At 38.1% G+C, this 14,102-nt stretch overlaps 2 long non-coding RNA genes across 2 annotated transcripts in view; both read left to right on the top strand.

Annotated features, from left to right (window-relative positions):
* The window catches only part of LOC103148417 (uncharacterized), a 31,093-nt gene extending 25,926 nt beyond the window's left edge, over positions 1–5,167 (top strand). Inside the window, exons 2-3 of the long non-coding RNA XR_477353.1 lie at positions 855–942; positions 5,124–5,167. This is a non-coding gene — a long non-coding RNA (uncharacterized LOC103148417). The remainder of the gene's footprint in view (positions 1–854; positions 943–5,123) is intronic.
* A 7,001-nt stretch (positions 5,168–12,168) lies between these two features.
* On the top strand, positions 12,169–13,307 carry LOC107838054 (uncharacterized). Its single transcript, XR_001664114.1, has 2 exons — positions 12,169–12,244; positions 13,090–13,307. It is a non-coding gene; the product is annotated as an uncharacterized LOC107838054 (long non-coding RNA).
* The last annotated feature ends 795 nt before the right edge of the window (positions 13,308–14,102 follow it).

The raw sequence follows: 14,102 nt of genomic DNA, 5'->3' as shown, positions 1-14,102 counted from the left end.
TAGCACTATTTACCAACGGTCATCAATCACTGGTAAATGATTCCTCAAGTAATTTAAGGAATTACTTGATCACAAAGTTGAAATAAAAGGACACCAATCCAGATTCCCACTGAATATGTGGATGTCTTATCCATATTAAATAGGCAAAGTTTAGATGGAATTTTTACAGAGCAACAATTGATATGTCATTTCATTTTAGTGATCCTCAAATCTTGCAGTGGGACCTTCGAGTAAAGATGGTGACTGGAGTTTGAAACAAAATGACAAAAGACTTAAAACTTTGACTTCTAGTTGACTGTTTGTAATAGTTTATATCTCATGTAATGAAGAGTGAAAGGAACCTGAGCAGAAAAAATGTGCTTGATTATTAGCTCGTCACGTTTATGGGGTGCTGATCACTCATAGAGTGTTGTACTTCCTTCTGGAAGATATTGACGGGGGTTTTGTTTCCCCAAAAAAATGATGCCTTTGGCAATTTCTCTCTCTACATGTGGAATCAAGTGTTTAATAATTCAAACATTGCTGTACATACAAATTAATGAATGGGTTTAAACACAGTTATTAAATGTTCTTGTGGTAATTTAGGCCTCAGGACAAAATATACACGTTTTTTTTTTTTAAATCTCCTTATAATGGTGTATAGTTAGAATGGGGATTTTACTGCATGTTAAACTGTGAAACGTGTCCGAGGAGAAGCTTTTTAGCAACTATTTATGTGTGCCAGGCAGACATCATGTTTCATTGTGCTTAATTAACTTTTCACCTACGTTTTAATGGAAGCTGTACTGCCTTGTTTCAGTAAAGGCAGTAAATATTTAGATGTTCCTCTTTCCTCTCTCTCCTGCCCTCTACAGGACAGTCCACTGATTCTCCAGTCAGACAGAAACGTGACGGTCAACGCTAGAAATGATCAGGGACAACTGACTGGTCAGCTCACCGTGGGTAAGACACACTTGTCACACACACACACACTCCTCACATGCTGTTTTCCCTCAAAATGAGGTTCAGCTCACCTGTTGTTTTTTTTGTGTGTGTTTTTTTGTTAAAACATTAAAATTTAAAGTATTCTTCTAGTTGAAAGTTAAATGCTTTCCCCTCCATTTTGACAGTGAAGCTATCTATTGTCATTAGCTATCCAGCTCACTTTTTTTTCTTTTTATAAAATCATGCTTTCAAGGCAAGCTTCACTAGTCTATGGTGTATTAAACTTATTTTAGTGACCTTGCTACATCTTTTTAATGTATCATGTCATCACATTTGTTACGTTATGCAAAAATGTGTAGTTGTTGCACATTTTCGCATCAAAAATGCAAACTTGTGTTGATGTAAGTATCTTTAACTTTGGGAATTTTCCTCGTCGGCATTTTCATTTTTGCTTTGACTTCTGACCAGTGCAGGGAAATCTCCTTCCCAAGTTCAAGTCTTAACATTTTCTGAACAAAAAAAAAGTAGATCCAAATATTTTTGAGCTTTAGACGTGACAAGAGGGCTAATGTGAATTGTGCAAATAAAGATAAAAATGGTAAACCCTGATCAATGACTGTTTTGCAAAGCATCAGTGAACCTGTAGTACGGATGGCCATTTCTAGAAACAACACGTGTATATTTCGCTCTCTTGGACATAAAGTTCTCTGCTTCACCGAAAGACTTTTAGATTTAAGGTTCTGATGTGACTTGCTGTACATTTTCAAAACTTGACTCACTGAACACGTTGGAGAAATCATTATAAACAAAATAATCATGTCAAAAATGCCCTCAAACAGATGTTTGTTTTGTTTGTTGTTGTTGTTTTGTAGTAAAACATATCTTTGCTCAAACCAGACTGTAGCTGTTGGCCACACATAAACATCAAATCTCGCAGAAAAGGAAAGCTACAATAACAGTTTGACAGCCAGGTGACATGAATGGTGTTTTCTGTTTCCGGAACCGAAATTTTCATTTTGATGTAAACATGAAAAACCATGAATAGCCGCTCTATTACCATCGGCAGGCCAGACACTGTATATAGTATTTCTCTTTCCCAAGGTTTGAAGTCCCTTATAGCTCACTACTCGCTAAAGCCTCTTCTCTCTGCAAGAAAAGTATTCCAGCTCTTGTGTGTGTGCCTTAAGCATTATGTGCTTCCTCTGCAGACACTAGAGCTAGTCTGTTTTTTAAAAGTATTGGGCCTGGCAGTCGGCTTCAGTCGACCGTGTTTCACTAGTTGTGGCTTATTGAGATTCTGTTTTAACTTTAACAGAATAGATTTGAATTCATATTTGCAAGGAAGCAAAACTTATGCACTCGCATAGCCGCACTTCAGCCTGCATTTCAGTCAAAACCAGGCACGCAAGAAACTGTTTCATCAATAGCGAGCTGCAATGTGCAAACATCGTCAAACCTAAGCGCTGTGGAAAATTTCAGTAACTGGCTGACTGTATAAAATAGGACAAGATGAATCCTCTTGTGGAGTTTCATCTTTCAGGCACCAGAAATCCCCTTGGCTTCTTGATCTCATCCCGCTGCTTTCCCCCCCTTTTCCCTGTTGCTCTTGTGCTGACTCAGCACCAGAATTAACACAAACGCACTGAAAGACAGGAGGAACCGCACATGTTCTCCATTCGCCATCGACGCTCTCAAAGGGAGGTTCAAAAAAATCCTCAAAGAAAGACGGCGATTTCTCCTCCCCAGAAAACCTCACGCGCTCGGAGGAGAGAGAAGTTCCACCTTATTAGCATTCATGACTTGAAACCCACCAGAGGACCAACTTTCTTTAGCTTGTACAAGAGATACTGGACCATTTCAATTAGTAGCACGGATAGATGAAATGCCCGCAAGTGCTTGCTTTTGTACATTGGCGGTGAATACCAAAGGAGAGGAGGCACGGTGTGACTGCTGCCCAATTCCCTCAGCAGTCTGTGTTTTTCTTTAAAGAAAAAAAAGAAAATGGCCAAACATGGACATACAGCTTACATAGCAATAATTTATTAGAATACCGACTGTGTTATCTCTAATTTCACTAATACAGTTTCTGTCCTCATTCAATCATATTCCATATATAAATTATAATCTACAATCTAAGAATGTCCAGATTAGGATTTTGCTCCCAGATACCAATCTGAGTCTTTTACTACTCTTAAAGGTACAGTATGTAACCTTTTAATTTAATAATTATTAGTTGTTTATTTTTTTAACAGATTTTTTAAAGATTTGTCCGTATGTTCTGACAGCATAATTTGAAACAGAAACAACCAATTGGAGCCATGAGGATGGTCTTGGCGCTCTCAGTCATGCCTGTGTACATGTTGCTCAGACCCTTCCCCTGCTCTCTGCTAGGCTAGTTTACCACTTCTGACATAAATGACACTTCGGCCACCGATGACGGCGGACAAATAGTTTTTCTGTAAAGTTAAGTTGTTTCTTTGCCTTTAGCACATTGAGGAGCGCATACACAAGCACGATTGACAGATCTTCCTCCTGGTTATGATTGGTGAAGGAGAAAAAATAGCTTGTTTTGGTCTTTATTCCAGGTCATATGGCTCATTTTATACTGTCCTGCCATGGTGACAGTTTTTCTTAGTGAAAATGTCACAATCAGACAGCGGGGAAATAGGGGAGTTGTCCCGTTAGACCATCAGTTCCCGAAACCACACACACAAAAAAATAATTTTAAAAGCACACACAAGGTCAGATTAAAAAATACAAATGATCCCAAAAGAGTGTTGAGCTAAAATAATTTTGTTCAGTCTATCGTAATTCACATGCTACAAAATAAAAACGGAGGTTCAAACCAGCAACCCATGAGTTACAGGACAAACTCCTACCTCAAGAGCCATCATCACCCCTACTTAACTTGCATAACGTTATGCAAAATTTAATATAAGACTGATTATATTTTCTTCTAGGGATGAAAAATATACCATAACATTTAATGTCCAAGCCAATTTCCTCTGAAGTCCAAAAACTTTTCTCCAAAAGTTAAGCTAGATTGTTGTTAAAGAAATCTGAGCGAAACACAAAAACAGAGCTTGATCCAACTAATAGGGACCGGACAAAACAACAAGCAACATTTGCGTACCACCATCTTTACTAAGGTGGCTGGTGATGAAATGAACGCAGCTCTGGAAATTAGACTCTCGAAAGCAAAGAGGCAAACATAACGAGGCAGCCCTACAAAAGAGCGCAGCAGGCGCTTCTCGCAGAAACCAAAACTTAAAAAAACAAATCAACACAACCAAATAAAACAAAGACTGATGCATGAAAACATCCCAGTGAAAGACAAAAAATAAAAAATAAAAAACACACGACTCATAAACACACAGGGCCTTCACACCTTGAGAAAAAAAAAAGAAGGCAAAAGAAAAGTCGTTTTGGCCTTTTCAAAGTGAACAACAGCCAGCATGTCAATGATGCAACAGCAGGAAACAAGAGGGTCACTGCATGATTTGACGTGTTTTTACCTGCCAAAGAGCAGAGCAGGCCCTCCGCTGCTCCACACCAACCCTTCATGTCACCTTAAGGTGTTTTTTAGACTACTAAAAAAAAACAAAAAAACAAACGAGGACAGAGGTTTGAAATGGTAGAGAAGAGAAACACCTGAGACAATGGTGGAAACTGCACCACAAAGCATGTTCCAGTTCAACTTATGACTTTGCCACAGGTAGGAAAGCAAGATTCATGTGCTTAGCACAGAAATTATTTATTTGGGGTTGATTACAGCCATTAATAAAGTAAGGGAGGGGAGAATAAGACGGGGCGAAAGATGAATGAGCATCATTTTCTTTCCACATTAATCAGCAACATGCCTGTGATCTCGGGGCTCTGCGAGGCTTCGAAAGATGAAATGCTGCAAATGCTGATAAGACATGTAGTTTCTGTTATATGGTCTGTATATCCACACGTCTTAAGCAACTAACACTCAAACAGCTATGGAGATATTCAAAATATTACAATACAATTTAGAAAGGCTCACTTGTAGAACCAAATTCCCTCGTTTTTATTAATTTTAGCTGTTCAGATGAAGAGCCACTTCAAATGTTCCTCTATGTAAACATTACTGCAATATTTCTGTTCAGAGTTACTCATACATTTCCCTACATGAATAAAACAATCTTTTTGTTTTGACTGTTTTCTCGTCAGTGAAGGTTTTGACATCGCAGCAACGATGTTGATCAATACAGCTTGTAGTGATTTCTGTTATTTGTCCTGATCAATGGGTGATTGGGTTTTGGTTTAATTTTGTGTTCATTCTGTTATTATCTACTGCAGTTCATTTCTCTGTGTTCTTTGATGTGGTTCAGTCATATTTTACTTCATCTCTTACTTATTCTTGGGTTTTGTGCGTTTTCACAACAAACACAACCACACCACCACCTCGTGGTGCTTATTTGCTTGGTCATGCACTGATGTGGGACGGCATCTTGCACTTCAATAGTAGCCAGTGTGCATGCATTAATCACTCTGGCATGAGCAGCACACCCAAGACGAGCTTCGTCTTTCTTTTAATGAATATTAAAAAAGGGATCATATTAATATTGCATTGGTAAACTATACAAAACCCAAAAAGCCTTTTTATGGACAAAAATGCTCAGAGGTTAAAGATGGAGAGTAATAAATAAGAAAAAGGTTTGTACAAAATCAGAGCTGCTTCATCTTTCCCATTTGAAAAAAAAAAAAATTATATTTTCCAACCTCAGGCTTTTTGGTCTGCACAGTTTTCAGATTCATTTTTTTTTTCCTATCTCAGATGTCTGCTTCAGCAGAAGGCACGAATGTTTCTGACACTCAATCATTGCTGCCAACGTATTCCAGCGCTTTCGCAGCCCACTGCAAACTGTCAGCCCTGGTTGTGTTTAAAACTCACCACATGGTTTGAGGCGAGCTTGGACCTTCTGCATTTTTATGTAAAATCCACACAGTTTTAAATGTTTCTAGGTTTGCAGGGGAAAATGGTGAACTGTTGTTCTGACCTTGGGGGATATTATTTAGTCATGTTGGAGAGTGTATTATTCAGGACTTCAGACGGAGCAGAAAAGAAAAAAAATATTATTTAATATTACTGTCTCCTTCACGAAAAATAACTTTTCTCCGTTTATGTTGTTGCTTAGAATGATTTAATTGGACGATCAATTGCAAGTCAGCTAACAGGACGGCTGGGATCGTTCCTTTATTCCTGTGCTGAAACAAATACAGGAGCATCTCAATAAGTTTGAACATAACCTAAAAAAAAAACAATGTTGGTAACTCGAGTCCAAAAGTAAAACCCAATAAGACAGAGGTGTATTTCAATCATTTATACTGTTGCACCATGAAGGGGGGAGTTTTATTTACAAATGTCAGACCCTTGAACAGTACCGACTGTACAGTATGCGCTCAGTACTTTGTCAAGTTCCTTCTTTCCTTAATTGTGGTAATTACAAACCGCAATTTGGCAGTGTGAGTCGGGTTTATTTGTGTAGCAGATTCCAGCGACAAAGCAGTTCAAAGTGCTTTACACCGTAAAAACATCGTACGGTCATCAATTATGAAACCAGCAGTAAACATTACATTTTGTCAAATGCCACCATCAAAGTCATCAAGCCAAACGCACATCAAATGTGCTGATCAATGTTCCACTGACTGCTAATCAGGGGCAACTCTAAGCAGGTGGGTTTTAAGGCTTGATGTTTCAGCAGTTTTGCAGTTTTCTGGAAGTTTGTTCCAGAATTGTGGCGCATAGAAGCTGAATGCTGCCTAGGAAGTGCCAACTTCCAGAGGAAAATGGTGTTACCGTCTTGAAGGTTATCAGCATGAAAGCTCTAAAATATCATCCCAGATGGCTCTTCCGACTTTAAATTTGATCGAACGCAGGTGACAAACCTTCACTAATCCTCCTCGCATGTTGGATTCTGTAGCTTCATACTTCCAAATGAAATGGTGAATTTGTTTTCATCTGACTTTAACTGTGGTTTAGTTCAGTACTCTGACTTAAGTCCACACATTGAGGATTTTTCTTAAACTCTTCTCTCTAACTTGCTTGGCCTTGGCTGCTGTTGTCCTTGTTGTCTCTGCAACTTTTTCTGCAATCGTTTTCCTTCCACTTAATTTTCCACCAATATCCTTCGGAACAACATCGTGTGGACATCCACCTTGTTTTGTGGCTCACCCTCAACAGTGCGACCATCAACTGGACATTTTTGATTTTGATGGAAAACAAATTCTTGAAGCACATTAATGTTTTCAGACGTCTGGAAAAAAAAAAAAAAAACTCCAATAATGTACTAATTTGAAAATCCAGGTGTGGTTTTAGTGATGCATAAATTAAAAATGTTTACATTTTCAAGCATTTTTCCTTTCTGAGAAGTTTTTTTTTTCTCCTTCTAAGTAATAATCAATATAATGATTCATTACACAGCTGGACAACTTAGTGCATTTCAAGCTTATTATTCCATTAAATCCACAAGTTCAAAATTATCCCCATTTAAATCTGTCACCAAGCAACATTTTATGATGCAGTCTGTTGGTAAATGTATAAAAATTAACAAGCCTAACAAAAATGGTTTATAGCTATATCTCTATGGCAACAGTATGCCTGCAAATGTAGCTCGGTTGATCTTATGAGTAACAATTCGTCTGTTGCGGTTTTATTCCTAATTTGCTTTTAAAAATATGTTTTCTGACGAAACGCGCTCTAATACACTTAATATCATGCAGCTGCAGACCATGGAAAATGACCACCCGACAGTATCCCTTTTAATAAAGTAACGCCATAAACTGTAACAGAGACACTTTTTTGTAAATATTGAAACAGAGCCACGCAGTCTGAAGTAGCAACAGAAGCTTCCTGAAGTGTTTTCTGCTGCTTATTAAATATTCCATTGAGGATTATCAGTCTGTGAACATCTTTAAACAGAGGAAGGACATTTAACAAAGAGATCGGGATTATCTCTGTGGTATTACATGTGACAAACACATAAGTGTTTACTTAATTACTAAGCGGTTTTACCAACAACAGACCATGACCCAACATTACCACGACGCAACCTGACAGCAAACAGACGACATGTTTTATGGATTGTCAGTATAAAGTGGGGCCAAGGTATGTGATCTTTAGTTCAGGCTGATTTTATTCATTTCCAACCAGCATCAAACACCAACAGATCACTGGTGGAGAATGAATTGAATCGTCTGATCTGCACATGTGAACAAGTGGTGAAAACATCATTTACATATCCTTTATTAAGGTCAAATAACAGGCCATGTGCAATTTGAGGGTCACAAAAAAGTACAGTAAGTTCATGAGTGTACGAGTAACTTCCGGATGTCTATGTAAACTTATTTGTCGTCGTAAAGTTTTAAAGCTGGAAGACAAGTTTTATCTTTGTTGCTTAGATGAGCCAGAATAAAACCACTTTGTGTTTCTGTGGGTCTCAGACAGCAAAACGACAACAGGCTGAAATCGGCTGAAATTATGATCACCGCTAACTACGACCGTTATGTACATCATTTGTTCCTCTGGAGAGAGGGGAGTGGGGGGCTTGCATTGATGCGAATTTACAATTACACCGAGCGTAATAGAGAAATAAATGAAATCTGACTTTGCAAGTTCTCACTACGCGCACTATAATCAGAAAACAATTTTAGCTGACATTCAACTGTTCAGCTGCTACAGCGATGCCATGTTAGTGGTTAGTGAGGACGAATGGAAGCTAAATTCAATTAAAGCAGTATTTAATTAAACGTATCCTCTAGTTGAAGCCTTGCAGCAACCGTAAGCGTTTTAAGAGCAGCGGAAGATGGATTTTGACTTTACAGTGCCAGTCAGAAGTTTGCATACTGTGAGCTAATCAGCGGGGTGAATGTCGTACACATTTTGGGATTTTGAATACAAAACCATTTGAATGACGTTTTAAAACAAGAATTGGTTATCGTGGTTTTTCTGTAATCCAAGCAGAGGCTTCTGTGTATAAGTTTGCATATTGGCATCTAAATTGCCTTTAGGAGTAATGTTTGTTTGTGTCATGGTTGTTTCTCTGTCTTGTGCTTGACCGGGAGCCGTGGTGTGAAGCTTCCCTCTCTCCAAACGACTGAACACGGGCAACAATCTGCCTGTAAGAATATAGAAAATCGATGGATGTCAGTGTCAGATTTATACTTTTATTTATGCTGCACATTTAAGAACAGCAAAAGTTGGCCAAAGAATATAAAAGCCAGGAAAAGTGAAAACTCTAAGAACAATTTAGTCTATCTTGCTTAATCAAAGTTCTTGAGAACGAGTGGAGTTCTGTATGAGTATTAAACCCAAATGACGTAAAACGTTGTTGCGCAACAATAGTTAGGTTTGAAAACGTACTAGTTCCACTGGCAGAGTATTTCATGAGAGGTTTTTAATATTGCTTGCTTACTTTAAGTGTGCTAAGATATTTGCTCTAGAAACTAGACAAAAAATATATATATATATTTGGTAAGATTTTGTGTTCTTGCAGTGCATCAGCTTTTTTGGCTTATGCATTTAAATAACATTAGTTGAAAGGATGAGTCCGGCTTCCACGTTTTTCAAACCACGTTTTATGTTTTGAAGTGACTCAAATGCACCTTTTAAGAGCCTGACCTTATTGCAACATCCAGGACTAGGATTGGCGTATGCAAACTTCTGACTACAAATTCAGGATCTGTAAATAAATGCTACTGAGCCCCTCAGGCCTTTACTTCCCTCAACTTCAGTCTGATTAGACGCTGCTGAGCTACATCAGTAACATACCTTTGAAATGACGTGTGAGATTTGACCAAGATAAAAGGCAGCATAATTGGAGTGAGACGACACAGATAATGAAGCGACGAAGGTAAACCTGAACTCAAAAGAAGATGAAATGTCATTGGGTGATTCATTAATTTCAAATGGCATCAGGTTCATGAGTTGTAAAGGGAGAGTAAAAGGTAATATATTTTTTAAAAGGATCATTGAAGAAAGAGAATGACTAAGCAAGAAAGAGTGTGTGAACATGCTAGATGAGAAGATGGAAAGTGAGAATTTTCAAGATGAAAGTCTCTACGAAAGTCTATTTTTACAATAAATAATCAAAACAAACACACAAATGTAATACTAATGACTCTTTTTTTTTTCAAATCCTACTTTGTCCCATTATCATCAAAAGCTCAGTGTTCTTCTGTTTTCTCCGTTTTTGCTTCTTAAAAGTATCACAGAACCTCGTATGTTGCACATTACTGTTGGAGAAATTGGGGGAGAGGGGTGGAAGTAATGTTACAAAATTACCCCTCCATTTATATGGCACAGTTTTAGATAACCAGCGTCATCCAGACGCCAATTCACTGCCTCTAATCCCGGGACATCATCACCAAGGCGGGTGAAAGGGTACGGCTTCAAAACTCCCAAGTTCACTCATCATCTTTATGGTCGGCCATTCAGAAGACAAAGATGACAGGTTCTCACTCACTTTAACGAGCTGACAGCAACAGAGAGGAAGAGAGCGAACAGAGGGATGAAAGGAGGAGAGCAATAAAACTGAGATGAGAAGCCCAAGGCCAATCCATGCTCTTAGACCTTCTCTCTGGAAGATGAGCCCCCAGGAGGGAGCAGAGTAATGGCGGAGACTCTGCTGCCTCACTCATATCAGTAAAATTCACGGGTGAAATTAGGACGTCAAATTATCATCTCGGTGAACAGTTTGGTCAGCCAGAGTTAACACTTTGTCCTGTTCCATGTGATGTTTCAGTTGCACTTTGAGTTTTTTTTTATCTGGACTACAATCTGTTTAGTCTTATTGAAGAAATTATAATATTTATTAGGAGTACGCTGATATTATCGGCCAACCGATATACCAGCGCTGATTTTCTGAATTTTGGGGAATCTGTGATCAGCCGATACTTAGATGTGAAGCCGATCTCTGAGCCCCTTGAGATTTCAATTGAAGATATTAAGGTATTTTTTAAGTAAAATTGATTATTATTATTGTCTTATCTACCTCAGCAAAGGTATAAAAATCAACCACCAACTGTCCTTCTGCTCTCATGTGAGAGACGTTTGACGGACAGACCGGCCCACCGGGTCATGTCTGCACATTTGTAGTTATCAATAGTCACCCAATTCCTGCCAACTTTCTTGCTATACTTAGCGACATTTCAGACAACAAAATTGTTATCAGGAAAAATCGGAATCGGCTTGATAGGCTTTTCAAAGATCGATAATCAATCAGCGATCAGTGAGAAAAAACCGCAATAGCGGTACTCCTGTTACTTAATATATAATTTACTTTAGTTTAATAATGAAAGCGTGTTTATGAACTTCACACAATATTTTTCTCAAAATGTTTTAACCTGACATTCAAACCTCATCAAAACACAAATTCAAATGTATAAATATCCACCCTTCCATCAATTGTCTATACTTGTTTGCCGTAGCAGGATCACAAGGAGACTGGCGTCAGTCTCCAGGGATCAAGAAGCGAGGTTACATGCTGGACCGGTTACATGGCAACACAGAGGCCCACAGGAAAGACAGCCATGCACACACTCATGCCTAGGGGCGATTTGGAGTAATGACCTGACTGGGCAGTCATGTTTTTGGATGTGGGAGGAAGCCAGAGTATCTAGAGATGCACAGGGAGAACATGCAAACTGCACACAGAAAGACTCCAGGCTGGCATTCGACTGCAGAACCTTCAGAACCAACCGCACCACCATGAAGCCCATTTAGTAAATGCGATTGTGCAAATATTTAGGATTTCATGTGCGTTTGTGAGCTCACCGAGAAATGAACATTTGAGTGACATTTAATGCCTTAGTTTCATTTGTACAAATGATTTACACTTTTCCTCTAAGACCTGAGTTTTGTGCAAGACAGATTTGTTTGTGCATAAATTTCCGTCTGCTCCTAATGAGGGTAGCGTTTGCATATTAGATTCCCTAAATCAAATGCATTTTAAACATACAGATGGGTTTCGCTTCAGAATTTACCCAACGGGGAATCCGTCTGCTGCAGAGCAGGAGCTGGTGCTCAGCGTGGCGTTCTGTGGGTGTGTTTGTGTTGAGAGGTAGAATCTGTTCATCTGTTTACTGCAAACTTTTGTAGCAGTAAATGTGACTGGTGTCACTGCAGTAAATGTGGAGATTTTACAGAGAAATGACGAGGACCTTCAATGAACAGGAAGTCTTAATAGGGCAGCAGGACATTGATTCATTGTTTTCCTTAAAGCTTTTAGTGGTGAGCTTCTATGGCGTCTACAGGATCTAAACAATTTTGATGCTGCTTGAAAGACTTTGACACAAGGTATGTACAATCTAGAAAACACAAAGCAGATCCTACTTTTGCCTTTGGCTCTAATTGCTAATAAACATTGTAGGTTGTGAATACAATGATAAACATTACAGTCACGTTTCCTTGATTTTGTTTTACTAAAACATTTAACACTTTCCCAGTTGCTTGGTGTAACTTTTCTACATCACTCAGGCTCACTTTGTGTAGCATTAACTCTAATCATAAATAATCAATGACAGAAAATATATATTTTTAATTAATTCAGCTGTTGACAAATAAGCTGAAAATGGGGACTTTTTTTTCTTTTAAGCCATCTTGTCTAACAGAATCAAATGTTTCACATTGACCATTATGCGTTAAGGGTCTATCATGCCCAGTGCCCACATTCAACTGTCTGCAGCTACAAGCTCTACAACGGACCAAAGAATTAAAGAATGGGCTAAAACTGTAACTAAAATGTCTGCTTCTTGTATTTATTTGACACCACTCAGCTTTTAAAGAAAAGTGTTCTGGACTGGAGAATATCAGGAAACATTTAAATTAAGAGGATTGAACTTTGAATGTAGTTGCATGATTACTGTTGATTATGATCAATATTTAAAGTTCCCGACGTAAAGTCGTCCCTCCAGGAAGTTGCGATGGTGCAACTGAATGCAAATTCACTCGTCATTCATAAACTTGTAATTTTCACTAGTCACTGCAACGTTTCTGCAAGTTTGACCAATCACATTAATGTTTTCTATACTTTTTTTCTGACCAATCACTGCAACTCGTCCACTCAACCCCCTTCTAATTTAGCCTCTTTTGTTTCTTTTTTTTTTTTTTTTTTGCAAAACCATTTTGTGATGTTTTTGTAGGATTTGCTCCAACTGCACACAGTTCATGTCAACTTGAATGAGCAACATGGAATTCCTCTTTGACAACTCCTCAAGACATGATTTTACTTGTATTGTTAAAACTTTAATCACACTTTAAATATTAGTTATATTGAAATCCTGTCTTTTTTGGGAAGGTTATGTGCAGCAATTTCAAAATTTTTGTAAGACAATGTCATGGCAAAAATAAACCTTAAAAAAAGTCAACTTTGCAACTTTTTAAAAGATGCCAAAAAAATCAGTCATTTTAAGACAATCTCAAAAAGAAAAACATTGCAACATCTACGAGGCACTGATAGACACCTGATCTCTCGTTATTTTGAAACTTAACACCTGCTTGAAAGTTTTGTAGTTGAATACTTAGACAAGCTTGTTCTGTACAAGTGACACAACCAAAATGGCGAGTTTCAAGAAATGTATTGAGAGAGATCGTGTCAGATGGAAACAAGGCCAAAATCCATTCTGTTATTAATGGAGCAGGAAAGCAGATGTGTTCCATCATATTTTTTTTAAAGCGTCATAAAGTAAAAGAGAGATGCTGATCCACTTGTCAGCTTAAGAGCAGCAACATTCAATCAGAGAGGACCTAAGTTACAGAAAATGCCACCAAAGAAGGAGCTGCTGGATGGTTCATCAAGTGATCGATGGCGCATGAAATGAGTCCTGGAGGGAGGCGTGACTCAACATTTATTGCGAACGATTTTTCAACAAGTGTGTTTTTAGTGTATTTAATGTGTATTATTGTTTGGTTTGACCATCACAGAAAGAAAACTGGTGCATTCAAGCTCTGCATTTCACAAACAGTCATTTGTATCTGAACTGGAAAGCTATGTTTAATAAAAGTTATAAAAGTGTCAAAAATTGTTTTCGACATGCATTAATAAGAACCAAACATGGGGACACTTTGAAAAACTGCTAATTTGGCAAAAACAAATTTTACAGTTAAGTGCAGGCTGATAATCACAAGACTATTAACCATGTTTCAAAACATAAAC

This window comes from Poecilia formosa, unplaced genomic scaffold (genome assembly GCF_000485575.1).
Source record: "Poecilia formosa unplaced genomic scaffold, Poecilia_formosa-5.1.2 Scaffold205, whole genome shotgun sequence".
Lineage (NCBI taxonomy): Eukaryota > Metazoa > Chordata > Actinopteri > Cyprinodontiformes > Poeciliidae > Poecilia > Poecilia formosa.
Note: the sequence above shows the minus strand (reverse complement) of the source record. Positions and strands in the feature narration are given on the sequence as shown.